Source organism: Thunnus albacares, chromosome 8 (assembly GCF_914725855.1).
Source record: "Thunnus albacares chromosome 8, fThuAlb1.1, whole genome shotgun sequence".
Taxonomy (NCBI): Eukaryota; Metazoa; Chordata; class Actinopteri; order Scombriformes; family Scombridae; genus Thunnus; species Thunnus albacares.
The window spans coordinates 27,098,844-27,125,269 of NC_058113.1; the positions used below are offsets into that span (position 1 = coordinate 27,098,844).

A 26,426-nucleotide genomic window follows, 5' to 3' on the forward strand; every position below is an offset into this window, starting at 1 on the left:
CACTGTCACTGTGTTAAGGTTTTCTTTTAATAATATCTTTAACATTTCTCAACACAAAAACATGAAAGTGTCCTTAATAACTCAACAATATGACGTCAAGGCCATCAGTTTTAAGTCAATTGGTTGCTGGTTTTTCAGTTTGTCTATGTTTGTTTTTTTCTTCTAACTAAGTCAGTTTTTATGGGAAAAGACAGCCACACCCACTTTTGTATTGGCCCACCAAAAAATACATTTTCTGCCTATGCCACTGCGCTGATCGTCTTCGCTTCTCCGCTGTTTGCGTGGCTTTTGCAAATGCACGTAGCTCCTGATGTGAAACCACTAAATGAAGCTTCCCCCAATTTTCATAGCCCTCCAATTGGGAGTAAGGCCATCTCTCTCTCTCTCTAATGCTGAAACACCACTTGAAATTCCACTACAATTTTGAAAAGTAAAAACAGGCAACAGACAATTCAGGTGCTCAGCCTCAGCAACAATGGAGTCCTGGCCTTGGTGATAGTTGCTAGGCAATGGAGGAAACACAACTGCCTCTTCTGAAACCAAGTCCTTTAAGCTTCCCTCCAGTGTACCGTTCAGCAAATATTTTTTGACAAATGATTTAAGCTGTTGCTAAAATGGGTCAATTAAAAATGAGTCAATTTATTATCAGTCACAGCTGCTCTTTAGCAGAGAATAAAGAAATGTCTGGCTGATTAGTGTCAGTTCAGCTCAGCTCAGGCATTTAAGTGGCACCAAAATCTGCAGTGTTATTCAGTCCAGACCAGACCAAACCAGACCAGTTGTACCCAACCATACTCTTCCCAGGGTTTTTGGTCATCCATTGGCCGGCCCCTTTGTTGTAGCTCATCTTTAGGCTTCTGAAAAAGGTCCTGTCGAGTGGCTGCATTTTATGGCTGCAGTGGGGCGGTAGTGAAATCATGATGATGCCAAAATCTCTTGCCAGATTAACAGCCTCTTAGGTTTTATATAAGTGGCGTCCATCAAGGATGAGGATGCGTGGATCATTCTTGCTGACATTTACATTCTTTGCAAAGTGGGTGAGCCACTCCACAAACAGGCTGCCGTCAATCCAATCCGAATCTGAAACTCTTCCCACAGATTCAGGAAGTGTCCCTCTCATCAGGATCTTGGTCATTTTCTATCTTGGAAAGATAAACATCGGAGGAACAAACTGCCCTGCAGTATTCATCGTGCACAAAGCGGTAACATTAAATCCTCTTTCAGCATTTGTCATCCTTCATTGACGTCAAATATCCCCCTCCACACACACTTCACAAACATGTTGCCCCCCCTCCACACACACTTCACAAACATATTGCCCCCCCCATACACATACACTAACCCTAGGCTACAAGCTGACACTTACACAGCACATACTCTGTGCACAACCCACAATTATAGCAGTAAAAGTATAATTTGAATAGGAAATGTAATTTCTGTCTTTGCAATCAATTACATCCCCAATTCTTGTGATGATGCTGAAAATATTGAGAGAGGTTTGTTGACTGATCTTCTTCCGCCACATTTTATGTGAAACAATGAAAGTTCAGCTGCAAAATGAGGCCAAATTACAGATTCTTGGGGGACAATAATGGCAAATAGTTTTGCACTGTTTTTTTGTTGCAGCTACATTGGACAAGGAGGTGTTTGACTGACTGAAAATAATTATGCAATAATAATAATAATAATTTACAGTAAATGTATTTTTTCTCTCATTTTGTGGTCCTCTTGACAGCCTGATTCATTACCTGATTCAAACTTGAGTGCATTAGTGAAAATAACCTCATTGAATGTCCTTTGTCAAGAGTGAAAAATGAAATTAGCTGTATTAGCGCAACAAAGACAAAAGGCGTATTCAAGAACACAACAAGACCAACTGTAATGTCTTTATTTCTTTAACAATAGCCGTCTCAATTTCAAGGTGAAGCTTGGATAATTACAGCCCAGCGGTTGGGGCTTCCTGGCCGCGCCATAAACACTGCACAATAAAATGAGTGGCCAGGCACACGCTGACCTTTTGAGACATTTTTAACAACCCTGAAAATATTAAGAAGGACAGTATCTCTCTGAAGTACTCCCCTTCCCCTTCAATCTCATTTACCCCCTACACATCTCCCTCATCTGCTGGAGAGAACCTGAAGCACCACTTCAAGCCAGCGCTATTATTTGCTCCTTTCGGGGCCCGGCCCCTGAAGTACTGCACTCAGTTAGGACCTGTAATGTAGATTCCATTTCAGCTGCAATTAGGCCTCATCCGTTATGGCAGACCTGCCTTTTCATTATTCCCTCACTGTGCTCTTTCCATCCTCCATGCCTCTCTTCCACACGTGGCCATCCACCCCTACCTCCCTCTCCACCCTTTTGTTTTCGTTGTGCCATCCCTTCACTCATCCTCTCTTTCCCCCTTGCTCCTCCATCCATCTCTCCACTCCAGCACTCATCTGACCACCCCTGTTTCTTCCTCCCTCCCCTCCCTACACCCACTTCACTCCACTCCACATCCCCAGTCTTACCCCCAGGGGAGCCCTGCAAACTGCTTATTCAACAATCAGCTGCCATAAAGATATGTAATGACATTTTCGAAGGCAAAGAGGCCTGTGTGGTTTTTAATTCATATTTAATGGCTGTCAGGCTAAATAGCTCACTATCCTAAATAGAAGAGGCTGCTGCTCTTCCACTTATGACTGAGAGCCGTCTGCTTGTGGAAATCTGCTGGCTGTCCAGAGCTTCTGCTACTGCTGCTGGTCCCTTCTGTTTGTTCTCCTTTTGGAAAAATCACTCAATACAAGTGTTACGGCCACCGCCGACCCTCACCCTATGTGTAACAACAAGACACAAGCTGATGGTGCAGCACAGTGAAGCTTGAGCATTAATTATCAGTTCTGTTCATTTATAGAGCTATACAGTTTTATATATAGTTATATATAGTTATTTTAAACTTGCAGAAAAATTTAGTCTGTCCATATAGACAACTGAAAAAGTTTTTATTCAATTCATTTTTTAAAGTCCTCCTCCACTCAAAAACGTGCTTTTCTTCATGTTCCTTCAGTTGGATGTTTGAGCTTCACTGTGCAGAAAGATGTATGTAGGACTGGAACTACAGATTATTTTTATTTTTTATTACTGATTAGTCTGTTGATTATTTAATCAATAAATCATTTGGTCCATAAAATTTCTGAAAATGGTGAAAAATGTTGAAATTTCTGAAAGCCAAGATGCAAACTAAAATGTCTTATTTTGTCTCAAACAGGGTTTACGCTAGACTTTTGCGGCCAATATGGCCATTAATATCCCAGAATTTCAGCCATACAGAACATCTACTGGACATATGTTTAAATAGCCATATGATAGCCTACATTTAAACAGCATTGAAACACAAAAAGCACAAACACTATGAGCCAACAAATGTATTTTATTAAAAGTGGTCAGCAGAATGAACTCTTCACAAACTTTGCGAACTGAGCATATAGGTTACAACAATAAAATAAAACAAATAGCCTTGTTAATTTAATGCAGCCACACGGGCAGCCTGCAGCTCTGCCACCACCTCCACCTGTTGCAGTCTCCCCGAGCCCACTTTAAACCTATTACTGATCAATTTCACGTTATTTAACCATGGAGCTCTGGGCTGATCCATTGTTTCACTGTGCCAATGCTAGATGTATCGTTACTTGAGAGAAAATGGTAAGACTTTTCGAAGCCATGTTAACTGCTGTTGAGCCAAGGCGCAGGGCTGTTGCTATGGTGTGCACTGGCACTCATGCCATGCTTAGTCACATGACCAAACACTCAGTGAATCTTTTAATGTCTTGACAGTGGAGGCAAAACAAACTTTTGTATAAGTATATATTTAAGTTGTCTTGGCAACATACTCTAGGTCACACAATATTAGGCTTTTTTAATATGCATTTAATTAATTTATTTGGCAATCGACATATTTCCCAACGGACATTTTTCGCTGCTGATATCTTCATCTGCCAGACAACTACACATGATAGATAGGCCAAGATTCTGGATTTTTTAATAAAGTAGATGTTATTTTGAGGATTTTAACAAGGGATTTGTGCTTTTTTTGTGGGAAAACCATTTTAGACACAAATAAAAATGATAAAGATGACAAAGATGATTCTTTATATATGTCCTACAAAATGTCTGGAAGGGATCTTTAAATTTTATTTTATTCAAAATCAACAACCTAATGCTAACACCTGTTTTCCTGTCGTCACTCTGCAGGCTCTTTCATTCTCCACATGCAAAGAAACACTCAGTCGATGCCTGCCGCTAACCTCCGACGGGGCAGGAGCCCAGAGGTTTCAGAGGTGGGACTGTGTGCAGTGTTTCCTCTGACTGGCTGGAAAATGTGAGTGAGAATTGATCTCTTCCCACTTAAGAGTTACTGGCCAACAGTGGAGAATTTTTGTTGTGGTGGAAATCTAACAGATAATACTGAAAAAAATGTGTAAATCTTCTCAGGGTAAATAAAAAATAAGCAGTAAGTTAACACTATACAGACAGAGATGCAGTCTAAAATCTGAAAGAGTATGTGGCATTCATTGCCGTGATTTGTTGTATTACATAGTAGGCATAAATTAAAACCTTGAGTGCCATTTACTATAATTTTAGATTGCACATTTGGTCTAATATTTGGCACAGCGGGGGTTCTGCACACGTCTTTAAGCCTTTCAAAATGAAGTGACAGCCTGGGCATTTGGAGTGACTTGAAAGTAATCATAGTGTACAACAACTGAGAAGTGCTGTGATGTGCACAATCAGATGTGATACTGCGATCATGTTCATGAAATAGGCATCGATTAAGTGATATTATAGACAGAATGAATCCCCATGAAATCTGTCCAGCCATCAAAAATTATCTATAGTGGCATAAACTACAGATACACTATAATGGCCAAGAATAATCCAATGACTGACCAGAGCAACATGCAGCATCACCAGCAGCATTAAGTCATTGTAATGAAACAAAGAGCTGGGGGTTGAGTAAAGGACGATCATCACTACTACAAAATATTGATGCCCTGGCTGCCTCGTATCATTTAGTTCAGAGTGGAGTCCAGGCGCTGAAATGTAAATAAATCTATAAGGGCAAGGAGCTGAGGGCTCCAGTTACCATTCCTAACAATCAAGAGGCTTTTCATGCTGCCCTGGAGGGTCATTCCTGTAATATTATAGCACGCTATAGAGAACCACAAAGAACATAGCAGATCAGAATCAACAACTGACAGCAGCACCTGCAGCACACACAATGATAGCTCAAGTACTTCGGCAAACTCTTTGCCAGTAGCAGGGCGTTTACATTTAACAAGCCAGAGGAGGGGAGGAAGCTAGCGCTAACAATGCAGCAAATGTAGAGCCGTCTGTAGTACTTGACTCCCTATCTCCCATCGGCGTCGCCATGTCATTTTGCCAGGGCTTAAGCCCCGAACATTTTGAGTGTAGCCCTGAATATAATTTTAAATGTAATCCTATTTGAAGCTCGACAAAAAACATGTGTGTGTGACCCCGTTTACACACCTCTCAAATTCAGAAAAAGTGTAACTTACGCAGACTTTCATCACTTTACAGCTGTTAATTCAGGCTGGCTTCCTACCACAGTTTCTGTTGTAGCCTCTAGGAGCGCTTGTTTTCCGTTTGAACACTGTACCCTGGTATGAGACACGGAGACAGCTGTTACTGTTAACATGGAACAACAAACCACCGCCGACCCATGCTACAAATGAACCCTCCATGCTGAAGCTAGCAGGCAGACAGCATATTGTAATTCAAGTGGTCTGAGAGAACACTAGACTTCTGCACCTCCTCTTGGCTCTGTATTCAGGTTTTAGAAAATCTAACCTGTAACAGGAGATTTAAGCCAATCACGGATTATTTCAGAGAGTAGGCATTCCTATTGGCTGTTCTACGAAAGCAGATGCCCGTACATGTCGCTTCAGATGGTGAAAGCCTGCTTGTATTTGTGTTATTTACCCCTGATAAAGACTGTCGCACAGCGGAAACTTCAGAAAACTTCAGTGGGCTTATGCAGGGCTGTGTGCAGTAACACTTGCAGTGTGTTTGTGGCAGCAGCAGGCTAAGCTAAACTAAGCTATTTCCAGTACGCCTGCATCTCAAAAACCTCCATAAAAATGACACATATACCTGGACACACTGCTAGTCACAGAGAACACACACAGATTGAAAGTAAAAACAGACCAGCCGTTTAATTGGAAGATATGCAGTGTCTGTAATAGCAAATCATAGCATGTCCGTGCATATTATTTCCCAGCCTATGTTTACAAACTGTTCTTGCCATATCAGCTGTGAAAAGTGTCCTGCTAGCCTGTTAGGTGGTGTTTGCTATACAGTTGTGTTATCTCTAGTGTAGACAAGATGTCAGCCCTTGTATTGATGTATTGCATCTTCAATATACAATATAATGAGTTTCAGTATATGCTATAAACTACACTGTTTGTGTACTTAGGGGTGGGTGATATGGCAAAAATCTCATATCATGATTTTCTTCAGGCAGGATCATGATCCACAATCTTATGATTTTTTGTCATGTTGGTTGACTATTTTGCAAGTGACTGAACTATACAGGATTTAGAAAAAAATGTTTTGTCTATCACATGATAGAAATTTGTCTTTGGTTAGGGGCTCACAAACATAAAAACATACACTCATGAAAGACATAAAATTACAGTAAAAACACAAACAATTCCATGAATAAATAAGAGCAAGTGTGTAAAGTTGCATTAAAAAGTAGTAGTAGTTTAAAATGGATATTGCAGTGGGAAACCAAACTAACGGTACAACCAAACTAATTTCACAGCTGAAAAGGAAACAGTTGATGTTGTGTAGAAGCGTTAATGTGTCATTTCGGTTAACTAGCAGGATGTGTACCATTTAAGGCACCAACACAGTACACCTGAGCTGACATCACGCTAGCTTGCAGCATTACAGAAGCTGGTGCAACCAGTTAACAGGCGAGCTAACCGTTAACCAGTGGTGTTTACCTCAATTTAAGATGATGTGCAGCAGGTGAGCGTTAGCTGCAGCATGGCCAGAGGGAAGCAGCTAGCCTCCCCTAGCCTCCCAGCTAGCCCCAGCTCTCCATGAGGATCCAACCGGAGCACCGAACCCAAGTTTGTTATTCAGGTTAAAGTAGGAAGAAGCAGCGAGTCTGTTGGGCAGCTGAGTGAAGTGGAGCCTGTGGAGGAAGCACCAGGACTGTCAGGGTAAAACAGTCCGCGGAGGGAAGCACAGCCAGGTGGTGGAAGAGAAGGCGACGAATCGGCCTGTCATATCGGCAGAACTTTTCATTGCGGGCCATTCCCGATGACATGCCGATATTATCGTACATCGCTAACACTGGCACTGGACTTTGCTTGTGTAAACTCTAATTGTGTCATGGACTCTGTATTTCTGGACTTTCTGTCGTGTATTTCTTTTGTGTTTTGGGGTTTTTTGGTTTTCTGTGAATAACAGATATGAGAGGTTGCAGATTATATTTAATGACCACTTGAGATACTGTTGCTCTTTTAAGAACTAAGTGCTAAAGTGAACTGAAACACTAGTTATGTTGTTATTCAGAGCTACAGTTGTCTTTTGGTCCATTTATGTTGTGACATGCAGCCTCAATATGCAAGCCACCCCACTTGACAGACTGATTCATTCATGTTTTTGTTAACAGCAATGTATGCTCAAGTTTATTTTGCTTTGTGTACTTGTGACTTTTCTACTTATTTAAGTTGTGTTCATGTGAGTTCTGGGATGGTTTGTACATGGTTATATTATGTTTTTCTGGGTTTTCTGTTTACACTGTTTCCCTTCTGCGTTCCTGGGCTCCACACCTGCCCTGCATCGGTCTCGTCAGCCCTGCCCTCCTCTCTGTGTCTTCCCTAGCCAATCAGCTCCCAGCCTGCCCTTGTGTCTTGTCACCTGTTTCGTGTTGTTTCATTAGCTCAGTTTGTATTTAAGTCCTGGTTTTCAGTTCAGTCATGTTGGAGCCTTTGTTCTGAGAAGCTCAGTTTTGCTTTGCCTGCACTTAACCTCTACTAAAGTGTTTCAGTTCCTGCTGTCTGTCTAAACTAACGCCAGCTAGTTTTTTCAAAATGTAGACTCCACTACAAGCTATCATTTCATATTGTGGCAACTGTTTCTAAAATGTATGCAGTTCTTACCCATGAAGATGGTGTTTTGCATGAACACTATTGATGTAAAACCCAACAGAAGACCTCTGTTACACTCAGTCCTTGGGGGCAGAGCTGCTTCCATAGGGGTCTAATGTTACAGCCAGTTTGCTTTCCAGATCTTGCCGCCTCTAGCTTTAATTTGAAAAAATCAATAACAATACTTACCACTGATAATAGTGGTAGATGAAACTGTTCTTCATGCACAGGTTGGAAGATGTTTATCCCTGTGGTCTTTCAAACAAGTTTGTGAAGTGTCATATGAAAGGTTTTGCTGTCACCAACTTTTTTGGTTCACAAGCATGTCCACACATTATTGCCAGTACTCCTAGTTGCTCAGCTATTCAGGAATAAATGGACCCAAGTGGCTTTCTTGTGTGAGGATGATCAGGTACCATTTGTCACCTCTGTACTTTTCCTGTATTTGTGTAACATCTATAATGAAAGGAAGTCCTTGTGGTTTTAAATGGTAAATGGACTGTACTTGTATAGTGCCTTTCTGGTCTTCCAACCACTCAAAGCACTTTCACACTAATCATTCACCCATTCATACGCTGAATGGGTACAGGGGCTACCATGCAAGGTCCCAACCTGCCCATCAGAGGAAATCTAATCATTCACACACTGATGGCACAGCCATCCAGTTAAGACTAACACAACAGAACACGTGGTGTTTGGCAGCCACTGGTCAGGTTACAGCATGGATGCTACTGATAGTGATACCAGCATCAACCCTGGTCCCTACAAATTATGTTTATATGCTACTAAACTGCAACAGCAAAGTTTCAAGAGAAATGTAATGCTGCCCAAATTGCACTGCTATCCACATGCTAGTGGTGTGGATGGTGATGTACGTTGGTCAGTCTGCCTCTTTGGTCCAGACTGAAATATCTTGACAACTGATGGATGGATTTCCATAAAATGTACATACATACATATGTTTGATTCCTCAAGTTTACACCTAGCACCATCATTGAGTCAACATTTTAGTTTCTCCAAATACCTACAAAACTTAAAAATTGGAATTTTCAACTTCACATAGTATTTAGTGCTACATAGCAAATATTGGCATGCTGACACACTAAACTAAGATGGTGAACATGGTAGACATTATACCTGCTAAACATAAGCGTTAATATTGTCATTGTAGCAGCATAGGCCTATAGCAGCATAACTAAGGGCTGATCCAAGGTGAGCCTGTTCGGCCCTAACTATAAGCTTTATCAAAAAGGAAAGTTTTAAGCCTACTCTTAAACAGAGATGGTGTCTGCACCTGGACTGAATCTGGAAGATGGTTCCACAAGAGAGGAGCCTGATAGCTGAAGGCTCTGCCTTCCATTCTACTTTTAAAGACTGTCAGAACCACCAGTGAGCCTGCATTCTGGGAGCACAGTGTTCTAGTGGGATAATACGGTACTATGAGCTCTTCAAGATATGATGGTGCCTGACCGTTAAGGGCTTTGTAAGTTAGAAGGATTTTAAATTCTATTCTAGATTTTACAGGAAGCCAATGTAGCGAAGCTAAAATGGGAGAAATGTGTTTTAGTCAGCACACGTGCAGCTGCATTCTGGACCAGCTGGAGAGTCTTTAGAGACTTGTTAGGGCAGCCTGATAATAAGGAATTGCAATAATCCAGCCTAGAAGTAACAAATGCGTGGACTAGTTCTAGTTTTTCTCTCTTCTGATCCTAGGGCTTCCTCCCCCAATTTCAGGCGTTGGTATTGATCGCGGGCGCGGGGGTTGCGGATGGAGGATAAGGGAACGTTCGTTTCTGCCAGAGTATTTAGAAAACTTTTCCAACCTGCGGGTGGACGGGCTTGAGATTTTTTAGACCACTGCATGAGGTTTTTAAATAAATCAATCATATGAGATCCTTTTACAATCGTCCCTTTATAAATAAATTCCCCTTTAGAGGTCCACCCCTCATCACTCTCGGTTAATTTTCTCATAATGTACTCCGCATTTTTACGATCACGTGGGGCTAGACTTTTCACCACCTCTCCCATCATGTCCTCTGAGTCCTCCCAGTGTTGTCTCCTCACTCCGTTCAGCTTCAGAAAGCTCGATCCCAGGATCACGTTGCAGAGTCACCGTCACCTTCTTCTCATCCTTTTGACCTTGTTTGATCAGGTTAAGATATCTCTGAAGCAGGGTGTTGTATTTTTTAATTTTTTCATGGGCGTTCAAACCCCGCTCATCCAATATCTCTCTCATTTTAACATCCAAATCACTCTGCCTGTTGTCTGATGGACCTCTCTGGCTGGGTCAGACGGTTTAATTGGTGGGTGGAGAGGAGATACATTTTATGCGCCTTCTTCATAGTCATCCTCTTCTAACCAGTCCTCCGATAAGATCCCCGAGTATAGGTACAACCGTCGAAAGCAGAGGTAAAAGAAAACCGCCCGACTGTTTCATCAAAGTCTGATGTTTGCGCTTCAGGCCGGCTCTTTTATCGGCCAGCAGTCTGATGAAATTTTTTTGTCTTTTTAGTTTTTTGTATTGAGCGGTAGATAAGGGGACGTTACCCTTCAAAACATTTAAAGCAATCTCACACAGAGCCTGGATAAAGTCCGAAGAACAGTAAGCCAGAATGTCCCGACGTTTTTGAGGTGTGGCGAGGTACAGAGCCTTTAACAAGGGGGCGTTTCTTTTTAAACGCGCCGACATGGTTTCAGGAAGGTCAGAATTTTGTCTTGGGAAGGTAAACCGTGGGCCATTGATGAGGAAGCACACCCGATCTCAGTCTGTATTGTTCTGGGCAGGAAGGCGTCAGATCAACCAATAAATACCCATGAGGGGCGTTGGTAGCGTCTTCAAAACTTTCCAGGAAAAAGGGTTTTTGGGAGGGAAAAATTTGCTGAGCTAATACACTAATCTGTAATTTGTCACGTGGGTTCTTAAACAGAATCAGATAGTTACTGTTCAGACTGATGGTGCGGCTGTATTTACCCTGATGAAATACATTCTGCGTCAACATCATGACGCTCATATTTCTATGATGTCTGTATTGGGTGAAAATTTTAACCACCTCTGGGTGATCAGAGGCCTGAAAAATAACATCGTCTAGAATGATTAAATGAGTTTGATCAGGCGGGAACAGGTTTTCATCTTCAAAAGAGTCAGGAAGTCCTTCGACAAATTTGATATTTTTATTCATTTTTTTCAGTTCATCATACATGGGTTGAAAAGACGTATAAATCCACACAATGTTATCAGGTACGGAATCCATCACATGTTCACAGTTTTCCAATAACCGTTTTACAAAGAAAGTTTTTCCACACCCGCTGGGTCCTACAATCATACATGAGAAAGGTACACAAAGTCTAGGATCAAAGTTTACCACCTCCATCATAGAAAGAAAACAACAACAAAACAAACAAAAAAAAAAAAGTCCCTTTAATATCCGAAAGGCAGAGTCGTACCATCAGGAAACAGGCGTCTTTTATCATACACCACCCTAAACTTCTTCTGAAATGAAGAGTTTCTCAAGAGAAACCCCCTTTTATCGCGTACCACTTGTTGGTGAGGGGTGTCAATGACACCCTCCTTCGAACGCTCCAGGTAGCCCTCCACCAGCTCTTTAACGCTATCAAAGTTGATTCAGTCACAACACTCCTGAGTCTGAGTGATCCCCTTAGCACGAAGCACAATTTTTTTTCTCTTGACGGGTTTGGTACGCGTAGCTCTTTGGACCTGCGGAGGCAAATTCTTGTATGCTGTCTCCCCCTAACTCATCCGTCAGTTGACCTAAATAGGCCCCCAGCTCCAGAGGAGTCTCTCCCTCTTTCACCACATAAACCAGGCTGTCTGTATCTGTGTAAAGAACTCTCTCCTGCAACCTCTCCAGGTAACCGTACATTTTCAAGCGGGCATATGCGGTAGTAAATGGGGCTATAAATACATTATTTACCTTACTAGGAGGTACCACACACCCCTTGCTGTAGTTCCATTGCACCATAGCGGTTTTGTCGCTGAGAAAGGAGAAGTATTTGACCTCGTACTTTCCTGAAAACACTAGGTCAAAAAATTCTTCCTCACTCTTTACCAGAGTGGTCTGAGTCAAATTGTTTTTCTGAGTAAACTTTCCCGAGAGGCTGTTTAGGCATAGTTTTGACATCTGTCTCTTGGCAGGATTTACCTCAATTTTACCGACGTTCAGCTGGATACCCTGATTATCACGATACTCCCTGATGTACTTTTCCCTGCTCTCCTGATCTACGGCCTCGGGAGGATACCCCGAAGCTTCCTGCTTGCCTTTCAAAAAGGTCTGCACATAGCCTGAGAAGATAGTGTCGCTACGCTCCTCAAAGTGCCACACCTCTGTAATCTTACCTACTCTGTACCCTAGCTGAAGGGCCTTGTTAAATTCAACCGTGACCCAGACCCCCGTCAATGCCCTGTCCTCCTCATCGTGTCTGCATGCGCCCTGCTGATTGTTGATTTCTGCACAGGTGCGACAGAGAGTAAACACTAGTTTACCTTTAGACGTTTTGTAGGGTAACAAGGGTAAATAGAGCCCTCGAGGTGGGTATACGACTGCCCTGATTAGACCGTAGTAGTTTTCAGGGTTATCAAAGTCTCTGTGGATAATGACGGGATGACCTAGAGGGTAAGGATAGACGCTGTTGACGTACGGGTACAGAGAAGTGACGTCCGCGTATAATACACGCTCGTCCTCCCCCGCCGTGTACCTTAACCTGAAGGCACTCGTCCTACCGCCAAAAAGAGCCTGTCGGGGGGAGAGAGGTTCGGGAAAATCAGAGGTTTTGAGAAACTTTACTACCCCGGGGTGTGATTTTTTTCATCTCGACCCACTCGTGCTCTCTCATGACATAGGTGTGTACGCCGTAAACAGACTTTAACGTCTGTATTTTCTCCTCAGTAGCCAGGTGTAGCTCCTCGTAGGGAGTGTTTGTCATTGGGCAAGTAGCGCTAGGGTCATAGCAGGTCGGGCACCCATGATAAAAGCATCCCTGAAACTCCCAGGCGTACCTCACACCCCCCACCTCTGCATAACCATCTACATAGTACTTGCCAATTTGTTTCTCTCCTCTGTTTAGAGCGTGTTGGATGAAAACCCCCTGGGTGTAAGAAACCCATTCTAACCATTGAATGCTGGCTCTGGAGTAAGTTTTACATTGGTGCCTGTAGTTATCGGGCGAAGGTATGGCTAAGCTACGGGGAGGCAGAAAATTTGTGACAAACACCTTCATGCAAGCTGAGGCTATAGTGATGCGGCTAAAAGGGTCAACGCCTGTCTCACTCAGAAACTCCTCTCTAAATTTGATGCAGCCTGTAGAGAGGATGTCGACGTCATTTTTGCAGTAATGTATCGCCTGCTTTTTGAAATCAAAGACCCTCCGACTAGCCTCTTTATACCAGCCGTAGAACTTTTCTTGCTCACCGCCCGTCATGCGCTCTATGCCATAATCACTGGGTGGGGGGTAGGGCCCTTTGTAGTTTAGTCGCTTCTCAGAGCTAAACTTGTGAGGAAAATACCCCTTGGTCTGATCATCGAAACCCAGCGCTTTTGGCATAGCGCTGAGACGCATGGTGAGAAAGGATAGGGAGTCTATGTATTTCAGATTAAAATCTGGATCTTCGAAGCATAGGACTTTGCTTCCCTGCATGATGATAGAGGGTTGTAAACCTAACTCTACCATACCATTAAGGAGCAGGTAACCGTCAAATCCTCTGGAATTATGCGCTATGAATGTAGAGCCCCTATAAAGGGGTCTCCTGAAGTGCGTGAGAAAGGCTGTGACACAGTCCTGACCATAGGCCATCCACTCTAACCCTTTTAACGTTTTTGTGCATACCAGGAAGGGGACGTGCACGTGTCTATCATCAACAAATGTCTCAAAATCATAGAAGATTAATTTGTCTGTATGTTCTGAATCGCGGGGGAGAGGCTGAATGTAGCAGAGATGATTCTCGACGGCTGCCTTAGAGTCAGAGGGTAGCGCTTCCCCGCAGATTTTACATCTTGCCCGGGGACACTTGTGCTTATTAAAGCCCGTAGATGTGGGTATACAGTAAAACAGTTTGCATTTAGGGCATTTTTTCTGCAGATCACAAAGGCTGACTCGTTTTCCATCTTTCATTCGTCTCTTTTTATGCCTGACCATACAGGAGGGGGAGCGACACATTTTGTTGCAATCTTTGCATAAGACGGGCTCTCTCTTTTCCTTACTACATGTAGGATCGATGCAGACCAAGCAGTGACCGGCACAGGTGTGCTTGTGAGGGTCGTTGTATCCAATGTGGCAGTAACTGCATATGTATCTCCTCCCTGTAAATCCTTTGTTTTTAATACCGTAGTAATGCTCCTGAGACAGATACAGATACAGGGGTTTGTCTGATTGGGGTGAGTCCGTCTCAAATCGAGAGAGGGGGCGCTGGCCCTCGTCTCTGTACAACACCATGATTTTACGCTTCACAATCTTTTCAAACTTGGATATGTCGCTGAAGGTGACGGGGGTATGTTCGTCTAAACCAACCAAACGTTGTAACTCTCTCCCAAAGTTTACAGCCTGGCTATCTGTAAGATTAGAATCGATCAGATGAGCTAAACTGACGGCGAAACAGAGTTGGTTGTTCGAGTTGTTTGTCACATACAGATGTGGAGCTTTCTTGGAGAGGATTTCACAGTCTAAAGTGTTTTCCAACTTCCTCTTGGCACCCCCTCTGTGATTATGTACCACCTGCACAACTAATTCTAACCCCCCATCTTCCATAATCGCTGCGTTTGATTGTACTAATTGATCCACTAAGGATTGAAAAGCCGCCATAACCGCTTCGTCGTCATTTTGATAGTTGACTGAGGTGTGTCTCTGCATATTTTCACCTATCAATTCCAACTGTAACATATCATTAGGTCTAAGCTCTGGGATCACTCTCTCTAACAGGTTTTCAAGGCTTCTCATGACTTTGCGGTAAAATGTAGCATAATCTATTACCCGCCCAATCTGAGGAAAGTTTAGAAGACTTCTCAACTCTAGATTATTGAAGCGGTCACGCCGTATGGTTTCAACGTTTATAGCGTCTACAGGATCTCTCTGATCTGGAGGGGTGGCAGGGGGAGAAGAAGGAAGGGTGGGAGGGAGAGGAGAAGGAGGGGTAGCTGGGGGAGGGGGATCTGGAATCGACTCAGCTTCATGAGTCGGATTTCCCCCTCCTCCTCCTCGTTGCTCTGAGGGGTCTTCCTGACCTTCCAATTGTACCTCCAATTCATTCTGCTGTGCGGGGTCAGTGGAGGGGGTCTGATTTAAGCAGTAAAGAGCGCTGTGTAAGGGTTGAAAATAGTTTTCCTGACAGCAAATTTGTTCAAGCTCTTGTTAAAGCGTCCGTAAAGTTCTCACCTACGACCGCTACTTCGTCTAATTCGAGCTCTAAAGTCCCTAGGGTCTGATTTAATTCTCTAACCGTCGTCTCTAATTCATATGGTATAACAGAGGGTTGACAAAGATTTAAAAAAGTCTCTAAATCTATTTCTTCATCCATACTCTCTTACTACAGTTTACAAAAAAAAAAAAAAGTTATATCATTTCACTTCATCGCTATAACATACCGACAGAAGGAAATAAGCTCTCTTGTCAGAGTCAAACGTCTGTGTTGTAGGCTTTTTCTTCCAATTACAGCTTGCCGTCGACGGTCCTGACTCCACTTTCTTCTCCGTTCCACCATCCTCACACGTCTGATGAGTCTTTCACCTTCTCTTCTCCTCTGAGTCATCTATCAATCGGAGATATAAATTTAAAAAAAAAAAACATTTAAGTCATACACTGTATTGAAAATGTTATTACTACCCATAGCCATAAACGGCGCTGTCTTTTTTTTTTTAGCTTACACCGCACCCCTGCCGGAAATTATCCTCCTAAACCCTCCCCTCTTATCGTCTACCAATACGTCACAGGAAGCTGTGGTAAGCCGCCGGATTTCAAACTCTTACCCGATTCATTCAGACGATGCACGCTCCCCGGCCGGTTGTCCTCAGTCTCGGGCTGAAAACCGGGATGTACTGCGGGAGGGTGATGCTCATCCTCCCCCTCCGACACCGACTGTAAAGAAGGGACTTCAACGGGAAGATCGTCCTCCCTCGCCGGCCGTGGTGAAGGGACGTTTACAGAGAGCCATACAGAAGGATTTAAAACTTTTGTGGAAACGTTTTCCTCCTGCCCCTCATACAGGAGTTGGCGAAACGATGTGATGTCTGGAATATCTGTAAGTGTTTAAAAAAAAAATAATAATAAAATTGTTTAACTGAACTGTTCAGAACATTTTCTTTATTTAACAAAGTATATAAAAATACGCACTGTAGTGTGATTGTGTCAGGTTAATTTCGACCAGATCATCTTCTGATATAGCTGTAAAAAACAGAAAAAAAATAAAAGTTTATGATAAACATGACGCAATATGTGTATTTATACTATTACTGGTATTTTTTTATTATTATTTTTAAATAAATAAAACATACTTACGCTCATAAAATTCATCGAGGTCTGGGAGGTTTCTGGCGTCTGCAGGAGCCTGGTGGATTTCTGCATAAACCGCTAATTATATAATAAATGACTATTTTTAAAAGGTTAAAACTTTTTTAATTTTTCTTAAAATAAATGAAATATAGAGATTACCTCTCCATCTTGATCGGTTGGTTTTTTGCGACGTCCTTCACTGCAGATGTGTCCCGTTTTTATTAGGTTTTACTTTACTGCAGAGTCATAGTAAGTACTTTTAATTTACTATTTTTTTTTCCTCCATCAACAACCATGCCGCTAAAAAAAAAAAGAAACAGTTTTTCACTCAACTATATTATTTCTTCAAAATACTCCAGAATGCTGAATGATTTTTATTAGGTATTCACTGCTGAAACAGGATAGCAGAAGGTGCTTCTAATTTACTTTTCTTCTCTATCAACAAACACAACTTACTGCTGAAAAAAATCATCTTTAACAGTTTCTCACTTTTTTTATTCATTTCTCTATTTTTCTACAGAAAATGCCATAATACCACCGCATTTCAAAATACCCGCGCCAGACTAACATGTCTCAACCATATGCTAATTTCTAAAAACATAACTTACCACTTTCCCACGATAACCTAATATATGCTAATTAGGGTGACCTCTTGACCTTGACCTAGATCTGTCAGTTTGACGAAAGGGTGTACCTTATACTCTCTGATGTCCATATGACTATCATATTGTTACCATTGAAGAAGAATACACATTTTGGTAGACTTGATAAATCAAGTGACATCTGGGACAATCCTCTATCCTGCCTCCTGACCTCTGCTGATTTGCCCCCTTGATTTGCCTTGATCTTGTATGCAAATGCCCTCTCTTCCTGTCTTTGGTTCACCATTTGTTGGTCACTGCTTTGATCCTTACTCTGTAAAATCGTTCCATTTCTTCTCCTCTGGGTCAGTCTACTGTATCAGACCAGCTCTGTCAGTAAGCTCACTGCATTTCCGGAATGCTATTAAACCACTTCCATCACAGCAAACTTTGAACAAGGACTTGAGTGAATTTTCTTCAACAAATGGTGCCGTGACCCGGACGGCAACAGACCTTCAACGGAGACTCCTTTTTCCAGATCCAAATTTCAGAGGTACAGGTCCTTTTTGAAAACCTAATTACTGTTGCTGTGTATTGTTGGAGGTCTGTGGAATTGGAGTCCCAGAGAAGGGTGACACCATCCTGATTTTAAGTAAGTTTGCTGTGTGGTTGTGTATGGGGTTAATGAGAAGGTTTCTCTGTAGAGATGTTTCTGTAGATGTTTAGGAACGCTTGTAGATTCATAAGCTAGGAATCTCGACTTTGTTGTGAGGTTGCTTGCTTCTTCCTTGCCTTAGAATCTGACTCGCTCTTCTTAAGGTTTTATATCTCCAGTAACATCCAGACACAGAGATCCTAGAGAGGATAGGGCCGAGGGTTGGTCCACAGTGTATGGAAACACTGAGAAATAGGCCTATACAGGTTCCGGTAGAAAGAAGTAGGGTAATTTGTTCTCCCAGGGTTGACTAAAGAAAAATTAGGGACACAGTTGAGTGGATCTTTGAAACCCACTAAGCCAAACCAAAAGGATAAAATCCAAAATCTTTATCCTGTGAAAGAGAAAAGAATCTGATGATGACACCACTGATGACAATTGGACTTTAGCATACCAAAGATCTGAAGTGAATAATCAGAAGGATAGTGAGGAAGAGCGGGTTACAAAAAATTGGCGCCACTAATTACAATGGTGAAAGGATGTGTGATGTATCATTCAAAGGAAGAGCTGGCGAAGTTCTTATTTTGAAGACGTTTATTAGACGATTGCCATCGGGTCCATTCCATGTACAAAGATGGTCTGGGCACCGTACCACTGTCGGTGCATAACTTATATAGGGTTACACATCTGTATCTTATCACATGAATACCATATGTTTTCCATGGTCATTAATTCAATTAGGGGCCATCCATCAAGTGATTGACAGCTACCTCACAACATACTATGTATCATAACATACCACATCTGGAACAGCTCCAAGCTTGACCATGGACCCATTATTTGTATCCTTCACCCACGATAGCACAAACGCCGCCGTTGACTGCGGTTAAGGCGTCTAATGCTATGATTGTCATTAGCAAATCGCTTAATCAAGTCCAATTCACTACTGATAGACTTAAGCGCTAAGGATGTAGAATTAGCCACTAATGCCAAATCATGTCAATGCTATAAGATAATGGTTATTGTACTGCAATTCAGTATTCCAAAATATAGATGCGAACACCATTTGAGAATGTAAATTTGGTACCCATCATCCAATGCATAATATTGTTCTGTCAAACGTTGAGGATCAGTGTTCCTCAGATGCGTGTATCCTTTTACTTCTGGCTTCTTTTGGCTCTAGACGAAGTCACATTATTGCTAATATACTCTACGAGCTCCACTACATAAGTTACATGTAGTATGCAAATTCCACATCTTCCTTTGAATCGCAGTGAAAGACTATCCCAAACATGTTCTCAACAGCACCAATAAAATCCTTCAATCACTGGTACGCCCATAAATGCCAACTGCGCATAATCGTTCCCTTTGTCAATGATGTATCTACATTTATCAACCTGCACAAATCCCATATCTTGACCTCCTCCTGTGTCATTTTCTTGTTTTCCTTCGAGACATAGGTCAAAAATGTCTGTCATTAACTATTGCTGATGACTTCGTCGGCGTCGCCGATAAATCATATGGCACATCACAAATGTGTTTCTCATAGAAACTAGCACATCCCACAAGAGATGGGTGATCTTCTGGTGCGTGAAATTTAGTCACATGAACGTTCACGAGATCCTGTCCATTTGGTTGACTGAGATATTGGAATAAATTGCATATTGTGTTTGTACATGATATTCTCTTGCATCACTAGATTAAGTATCTTACCGAAATACATTCTATTTGTTTTAATTATTGGTCTCGGAGACAAGGTTGTTAACACATGTGTTCCTGTCTTGGTGGTTTTGAACCACGTACATATATGCTAGTGTACATAACGAACATAACGAAGTCTTAAAGGACCAGAATGGTTCAACGTAGTAAAATCCTATTTTAGTTTGCATCCATGGAAGGTTAGATATAGGTCTATAATTGGCTAAAATGCCTGAATCAAGAGTAGGCTTCTTAAGAAGAAGTTAAATTACAGCTACGTTAAAGAACTGTGGTACATAGCCTGTAACTAAAGACAGATTGATCATATCCAGTAAAGAAGTGCTAACTAAGGGTAAGGCTTCCTCCTATTTGGGATGGGGTCTAAGAGACAGGTTGATGGTTTAGCTGAACAAATCATTGAAGTTAGTTCAGAAAAGTCGACTGAAGAAAAACAGTCCCAATATGTCAGGATTTACAGCCGTTTCCAAGGTGCCTGTGTTTGGGGAGAAAACGGTGCCTGTTGAGGGCAGGAGGTGGTTAATTTTGTCTCTAATAGTTAGAATTTTATCATTAAAGAAGCTCAAAGTCATTACTACTGAGAGCTATAGGAATACATGGATCAATAGTTATGACTCTTTGTCAGCCTGGCCAAAGTGCTGAAAAGGAACCTAGGGCTGTTTTTATTCACTTCTATTCATGCTGAGTAATAGGCGGCTCTGGCATTACAGAGGGCCTTCCTATATGTTTTAAGACCATCTTGCCAGACTAAGCAAGATTCTTCTACTTTGGAACGCCAAATCCTTTCAATTTTCTTTAATTTGTGGGTTTGGGAGTTATACCATGGCGCTAACCCCTTATGTTTTATTATCTTTAAGGGGGCGATGGAGTCAAGTGTTTGTAATGAGCCTGCACCACTATCAACAAGATTATCAATTTGGGAGGGACTAAAGTTAACATAAGAGTCCTCTGTAGTATTGAGACATGACATTGAATTCAGTACTGATGGAATTGCTTCCTTAAATTTAACTACAACACTATCAGACATCTAGTGAGGACATTTGTCTAATGGTGTGTAATCCAAAATTTATTAAAAAGATAATAGGATTTTGTGGAAGAATTATTAAATGTTCAATTTCAATCCCATAAGTCAGAACAAGATCTAGGGTCTGGTTAAGACAGTGAGTGGGATTATTTATACACTGAGAGGAGCCAATTGAGTTTAATAATGAGAGAAAAGCAGTACTGAGACCAACTAAGTTTGATTAAAAACAGAATTCAGATAGGAATTCAGCGTACGGGCCAGGAGGACGGTACACTATAACAAATAGAACTGGCTGTAAAGTTTTCCAGGTTGGCTGAGAGAGACTAAGAACAAGGCTTTCGAATGAGTTATAATGAAATTTAGGTCTAGGGTTGATGATTAGGCTTGAGTTGAAAATGGCTGCAACTCTTCCTCCTCGGCCAGTGTATCGAGGAATGTGAGTATTAATGACTGGGGGGAGTGGATTCATTTAGGCTGCCAGGTTTCAGTAAGACAAAATAAATCGATATGATGATCTGAGATTAAATCGTTAACTAATACAGCTTTAGATGACAGATCTAATGTTCAAGAGTCCACATTTAATTCTCTTTTGTTGTACTATTGCAGTAGTGGTTTTAATTTTTATGAATATTTTGTTTACTTTGGATTTAAAATGGTCGGGGGACGGACAGTCTCTGTGGTTTTGGTCTACTAATAAACTCAGCCATATTTCTAGATATGAGAGCAGCTCCATCCAAAGAGGGATGTATGCCTAATCAGACCAGGTCCCCAGAAAGTCTGCCAATTATCTATGAAGCCCACATCGTTTGCTGGACACCACCTCAACAGCCAGCAGTTGAATTGTGACATGCAGCTATACATGTCATCACTGGTCAGATTAGGCAGCGGTCCAGAGAAAATTACAGAGTCCAACATTGTTTTTGCAAATGTACACACCGACTCAACATTAATTTTGGTGACCTCCGATTGGCGTAATTGGGAGCCGTTGCCGCCGACATGGATGACAATCATACCATATTTACGTTTATTCTTAGCCAGCAGTTTTAAATTTGTTGGTCACTGCTTTGATCCTTACTCTATAAAATCTTTCCATTTCTTCTGCTCTGGGTGAGTCTACTGTATTAGACCAGCTCTGGGTCAGTAAGCTCACCGCATTTCCGGAGTGCTATTAAACCACTTCCATCACAGCAAACTTTGAACAAGGACTTGAGTGAATTTTCTTCAACAAATGGTGCCGTGACCCGGATGGCAACAGACCGTCAACGGAGACTCCTTTTCCAGATCAAAAACACGCCAGTGACCAGATCCAAATTTCAGAGATATGGGTCCTTTTGAAAACCTAATTACTGTTGCTGTGTATTGTTGGAGGTCTGTGGAATTGGAGTCCTAGAGAAGGGTGACACCATCCTGATTTTAAGTAAGTTTGCTGTGTGGTTGTGTATGGGGTTAATGAGAAGGTTTCTCTGTAGAGATGTTTCTGTAGATGTTTACGAACGCTTGTAGATTCATAACCTAGGAATCTCGACTTTGTTGTGAGTTTGCTTGCTTCTTCCTTGCCTTAGAATCTGACTCGCTCTACTTAAGGTTTTATATCTCCAGTAACATCCAGACACAGATAAAATGGCCATTGTGAAATAGATCCTAGAGAGGATAGGGCTGAGGGTTGGTCCAGTGTATGGAAATACTGAGAAATAGTCCAGAAGGGGACTAAAGAGGTCCAGTTGGGACTAGTGAGAAATAGGCCTATACAGGTTCCGGTAGAAAGAAGTAGGATGATTAGTTCTCCCAATACTTAGGATATATTTCATTTTGTAGGGATCTGATTTACTCTCCTTACACAAACGAAAATGACTTGTATCTTCTGAGTAGAACGTTGATTGGAAGGATTTGTAAGTAAGTGTAAATGTAAGTTTTTGAAGGGATTTTTACAGAAGGAGAATGGGAAGTTATTTAAGCAGAGGGGCAGAGAGAGTTAACTGGTCCTGTTAAGTACATGTATGATAATTATGGTGCCAATAACATTAAATTTGTTGCAACATGGAGTAAGATAACGGCAGATGTTCTCAAATTTCCCCAAAATGGGACATTTGACCGGACCAGATTAGAAAATTTGAAAGAGAAATTGAGTTCTTGCGCAGATAAACATAAGCACTTCTCCTTCAGACTTTGGAGGGATGAAAGTAGGCATCGCCATGCAGAATCCCAAATAGCTTCACTTACAGATCAAAATGAAAAGAAAAACACAACGCAGTCAAAAGAAAAATTAGGGACACAGTTGAGTGGATCTTCTAAACCCACTAAGCCAAACCAAAAGGATAAAATCCAAAATCTTTATCCTGTGAAAGAGATAAAAGAATCTGATGATGACACCACTGATGACAATTGGACTTTAGCATACCAAAGATCTGAAGCGAATAATCAGAAGGATAGTGAGGAAGAGCGGGTTCAAAAAATTGGCGCCACTAATTACAATGGGAAGAGATCTAGTTTATAAACCTTGGAGCCGAAGGGAACTAAAAACTATAGTGGGAGATTTTCCCAAAGATATCAGAAAAAATAAGCAGAAATGGCTAGAAGAATGGGAATCAGTGTGCACTATACAGTCCCCATATGCCTGACATGATGCAACTGTTAAAATTAACTCTGCCATCTGACTTGAAAGACAAAGTAATTGATACATGTGAAATTCCCTGCAATCCCACAGAGTTTGCCAGAATCTCACCGAGAAAGCACAGACATTTTACAGCATCATAGCCTTAGCAGTTCAACAGGAGGTAGTACAGCAAATTGATTTACCCCTCTCACCAAAATTAGACAAGGAAAAGATGACAACCCTCGAGAGCTTTATGAAAAAATGATGACAGCAAAAAGAAAATTGTGGTCTGTCTCAAATCTGATGGACTTCCACCTGGCTACATGCAAAATCTGTACATGAACAGTGTTCAACCAAAGATTAAAACAAAAGTGCAACTGACTGTTGGATGGTCAGGAAAAACAATGACTGAACTGGTAGAGATAGCCCAACACCATTATGATAACACAGAACAGAGATTATAAAATGCATGAAACGCTAATGTTTGCTCAAGTGTCTCACTATACAGGCAGGGCAACCAGAGGAGGACACAGTGGCAGAGGAAACTCCAAAAGACAGAGTTGGGGCCAAAGACGTGGGCCAAGAGATCACACACACCGTGAACAAAGCCACACGTCACCCTTCTCAAACAAAGATCAAGGGAATTGCTTCTATTGTGGTGAGCCAAATCACTGGATAAAAAAAAAAAAAAAAAAAAAAAACTGTCCATACAGAGCATCCCACCCTAATACCCTGCCTACGGCACCTCCATTGAATAGACACATGGGAGACCAACAAACCCCACAGCACAACCAATAGAGCTGTCAGGATATTGACCAAATTGAAACAGGAAAAATTGTAACCCAGGCTCCACTAATTAAGTTGGCAGGAACAAACAAAGAACCTCCATTCAATGGTAGATGTAAGTGGAAAATCAACATCATTCCTGGTAGACACAGGAGCTTCTCTTTCAACTTTACAACCAGCAAAATCCATTAATTTGAAAGCATCCAAAGAGACAGTCAGTGCTGTGGGGGTTGGAGGCATTCCAATGTGTATACCTGTATCTGAGCCTACTATGGTATCTATGTCCTTTCACTGAAGGCATGTCAAGTTTCACAACTTCACACTCCTTTCTCCTGTCTGACACCACACCTGTAGATCTACTAGGGAGAGATTTGTTATGTAAACTAAACTGTACCATCTATTGTTCACCAGATGGCATCTTTTTAGAGACTAACCAACATAAAACAGCTGTGCTTGCAGCCCTGATAGAATAGTGTCCAGTGTGCCCCCGTTAGTATGGGTTTCTTCTTCTAATGATGATGGTTTGATTAACTGCTGAGCCAGTACAGATATTACTAAAACAAAATGTCTCTCTGCCAAGGATTCCACAATATCCTCTTTCTCAGGAAAAAAGAGAAGGCATTCGTCCTGTCATTCAGTCTTTGCTTAACTAAGGAATAATAGTGCCATGCAACAGTCCATGTAACACACCTATACTCCTTGTGAAAAAGCCAGGCAGACCAGAATATAGATTCGTACAGGACTTACGAGCTATCAATGCAGTGGTACTTCCCCATTTTCCTCTAGTTCCAAATTCAACTACTGTATTGTCCTCAAGTCACTATACTGTACTTGACTTCTGTATTGCATTCTTTTCTGTTCCCTTACATACAGACAGCCAGTATCTGTTTGCATTTACCTGTGACGGACAACAATATACATTCATCAGACTACCTCAAGGGTACACTGAGTCACCTACAATTCTTTCCATGAGGTTCATCTCTGAGACAATTTGTAGATCTACTTTTAGCCTTTCCCTCTGCCTCGGCTTGCAAGATTGACCACTGTTGTCCTTCTCAAGGCTTTGGCTTAAAAGGGTCACAAAACCTCACAAAAGAAGGCTCAGTTGTGACAAGATGTGGTCCAGTATCTGGGACACACATTACATTGTTCTACAAGGAACCTTATTTCCTCCAGAGTAAAAGCCATATTAGAAGTGTCCAAACCCACAAATGTCACAGATGAAGACATTTTTAGGAATGACGGGTTACTGTAGCCAATGGCCTCTGGATTAGGCATCTCTTGAAGCACCACTCCAAGACATATCCAAAACCTTCAGCCTACTCAGTCTCTTACCTGGTCACAACAAGCCGATGAGTCATTTAACAAGTTGAAGCCGACATTGCTGTCAGCTTCTGCACTAGGACTTCCTAACTAGAATCAATCTTTGATATTCTTTGTACAAGAGAAATGTGGATTTGTGTAATCTGTCCTCACCCAGTGCTATAACTCTTCTTGCAGACATGTTTCCCTCAGACTAGATCCTGTAAAGAGAGGATTTCCCCTTGTCTGAAACTATAGCTGCACTTGCAATTAACAAATCTGCCTGTTATTTCATGTTCATCTAAACTTTGTCCTGACCCTTCAGAAACTCCTGACTCCAACTCTGATCTTATAAACATGGAGTGCCATACGCAGGGTATGTAATTTGTGAAAATTTTCAGTTATTGAAAGCGCTGCCCTGCCAAACTCAAGCTCCACCCAAGTACCTGAGTTACACACATTGATGAGCTTGTCACCTAACAAAGGTAACTGTTACCGTTTACACAGACTCCAGAGATGCTTTTCAATGATGGCATTATTTTGGTATACTGTGGGAAAACCAAGGATTCTTTACATCTTTGGGGACACCCCTTCAACATTGCAACTTGTTTGGTGACTTGTTAATTGCATGCCAAGTACCCATCTATCATCTATGATCTTATTTCATGATGCAATGTTTTGGCTGACCATGCAGTTAATTAACATTTCTGTCTGTCAAATCTTGTCCTCCCATACCTGCCAACAATCTCGCCTTTCTAGTGATGTAGCCCTCAAACAGGAGACTACTGATGTGAAGGAGCATAGGTTGTGGCTTTCTCATGGATGTAAATATGTAAATGTTTGTGGGTTCACAATAACGGCCGTGTTGTCAGGCACTGGAGGCCCAGAAGAAGATGCACAACGCCCACCAGAACGCCCACCGCCACCAAAGGAGAAGAGGAACACCAGAAACCCAGAGGAAGATGCACAACACACTGCAGAACATCCACCGCAGCCACTGGAGGAGCATCGCAGGGCCTGGAGCCCCAGAAGATGATGTGCAGCACCCACCGAGGAGCACAACAGGCACCAGAGACCCGAGAAAAGATGCACAACAAACCCCAACACA

The 26,426-nt window shown here is 41.8% G+C and overlaps 1 long non-coding RNA gene across 1 annotated transcript; it reads right to left on the reverse strand.

The window, feature by feature from the left end:
• Positions 1–16,232: 16,232 nt before the first annotated feature.
• On the reverse strand, positions 16,233–16,747 carry LOC122986682. The gene is made up of 3 exons (XR_006404349.1): positions 16,668–16,747; positions 16,503–16,553; positions 16,233–16,408 (listed from the first exon to the last, which is right to left on the reverse strand). It is a non-coding gene; the product is annotated as an uncharacterized LOC122986682 (long non-coding RNA).
• Positions 16,748–26,426: the final 9,679 nt, after the last annotated feature.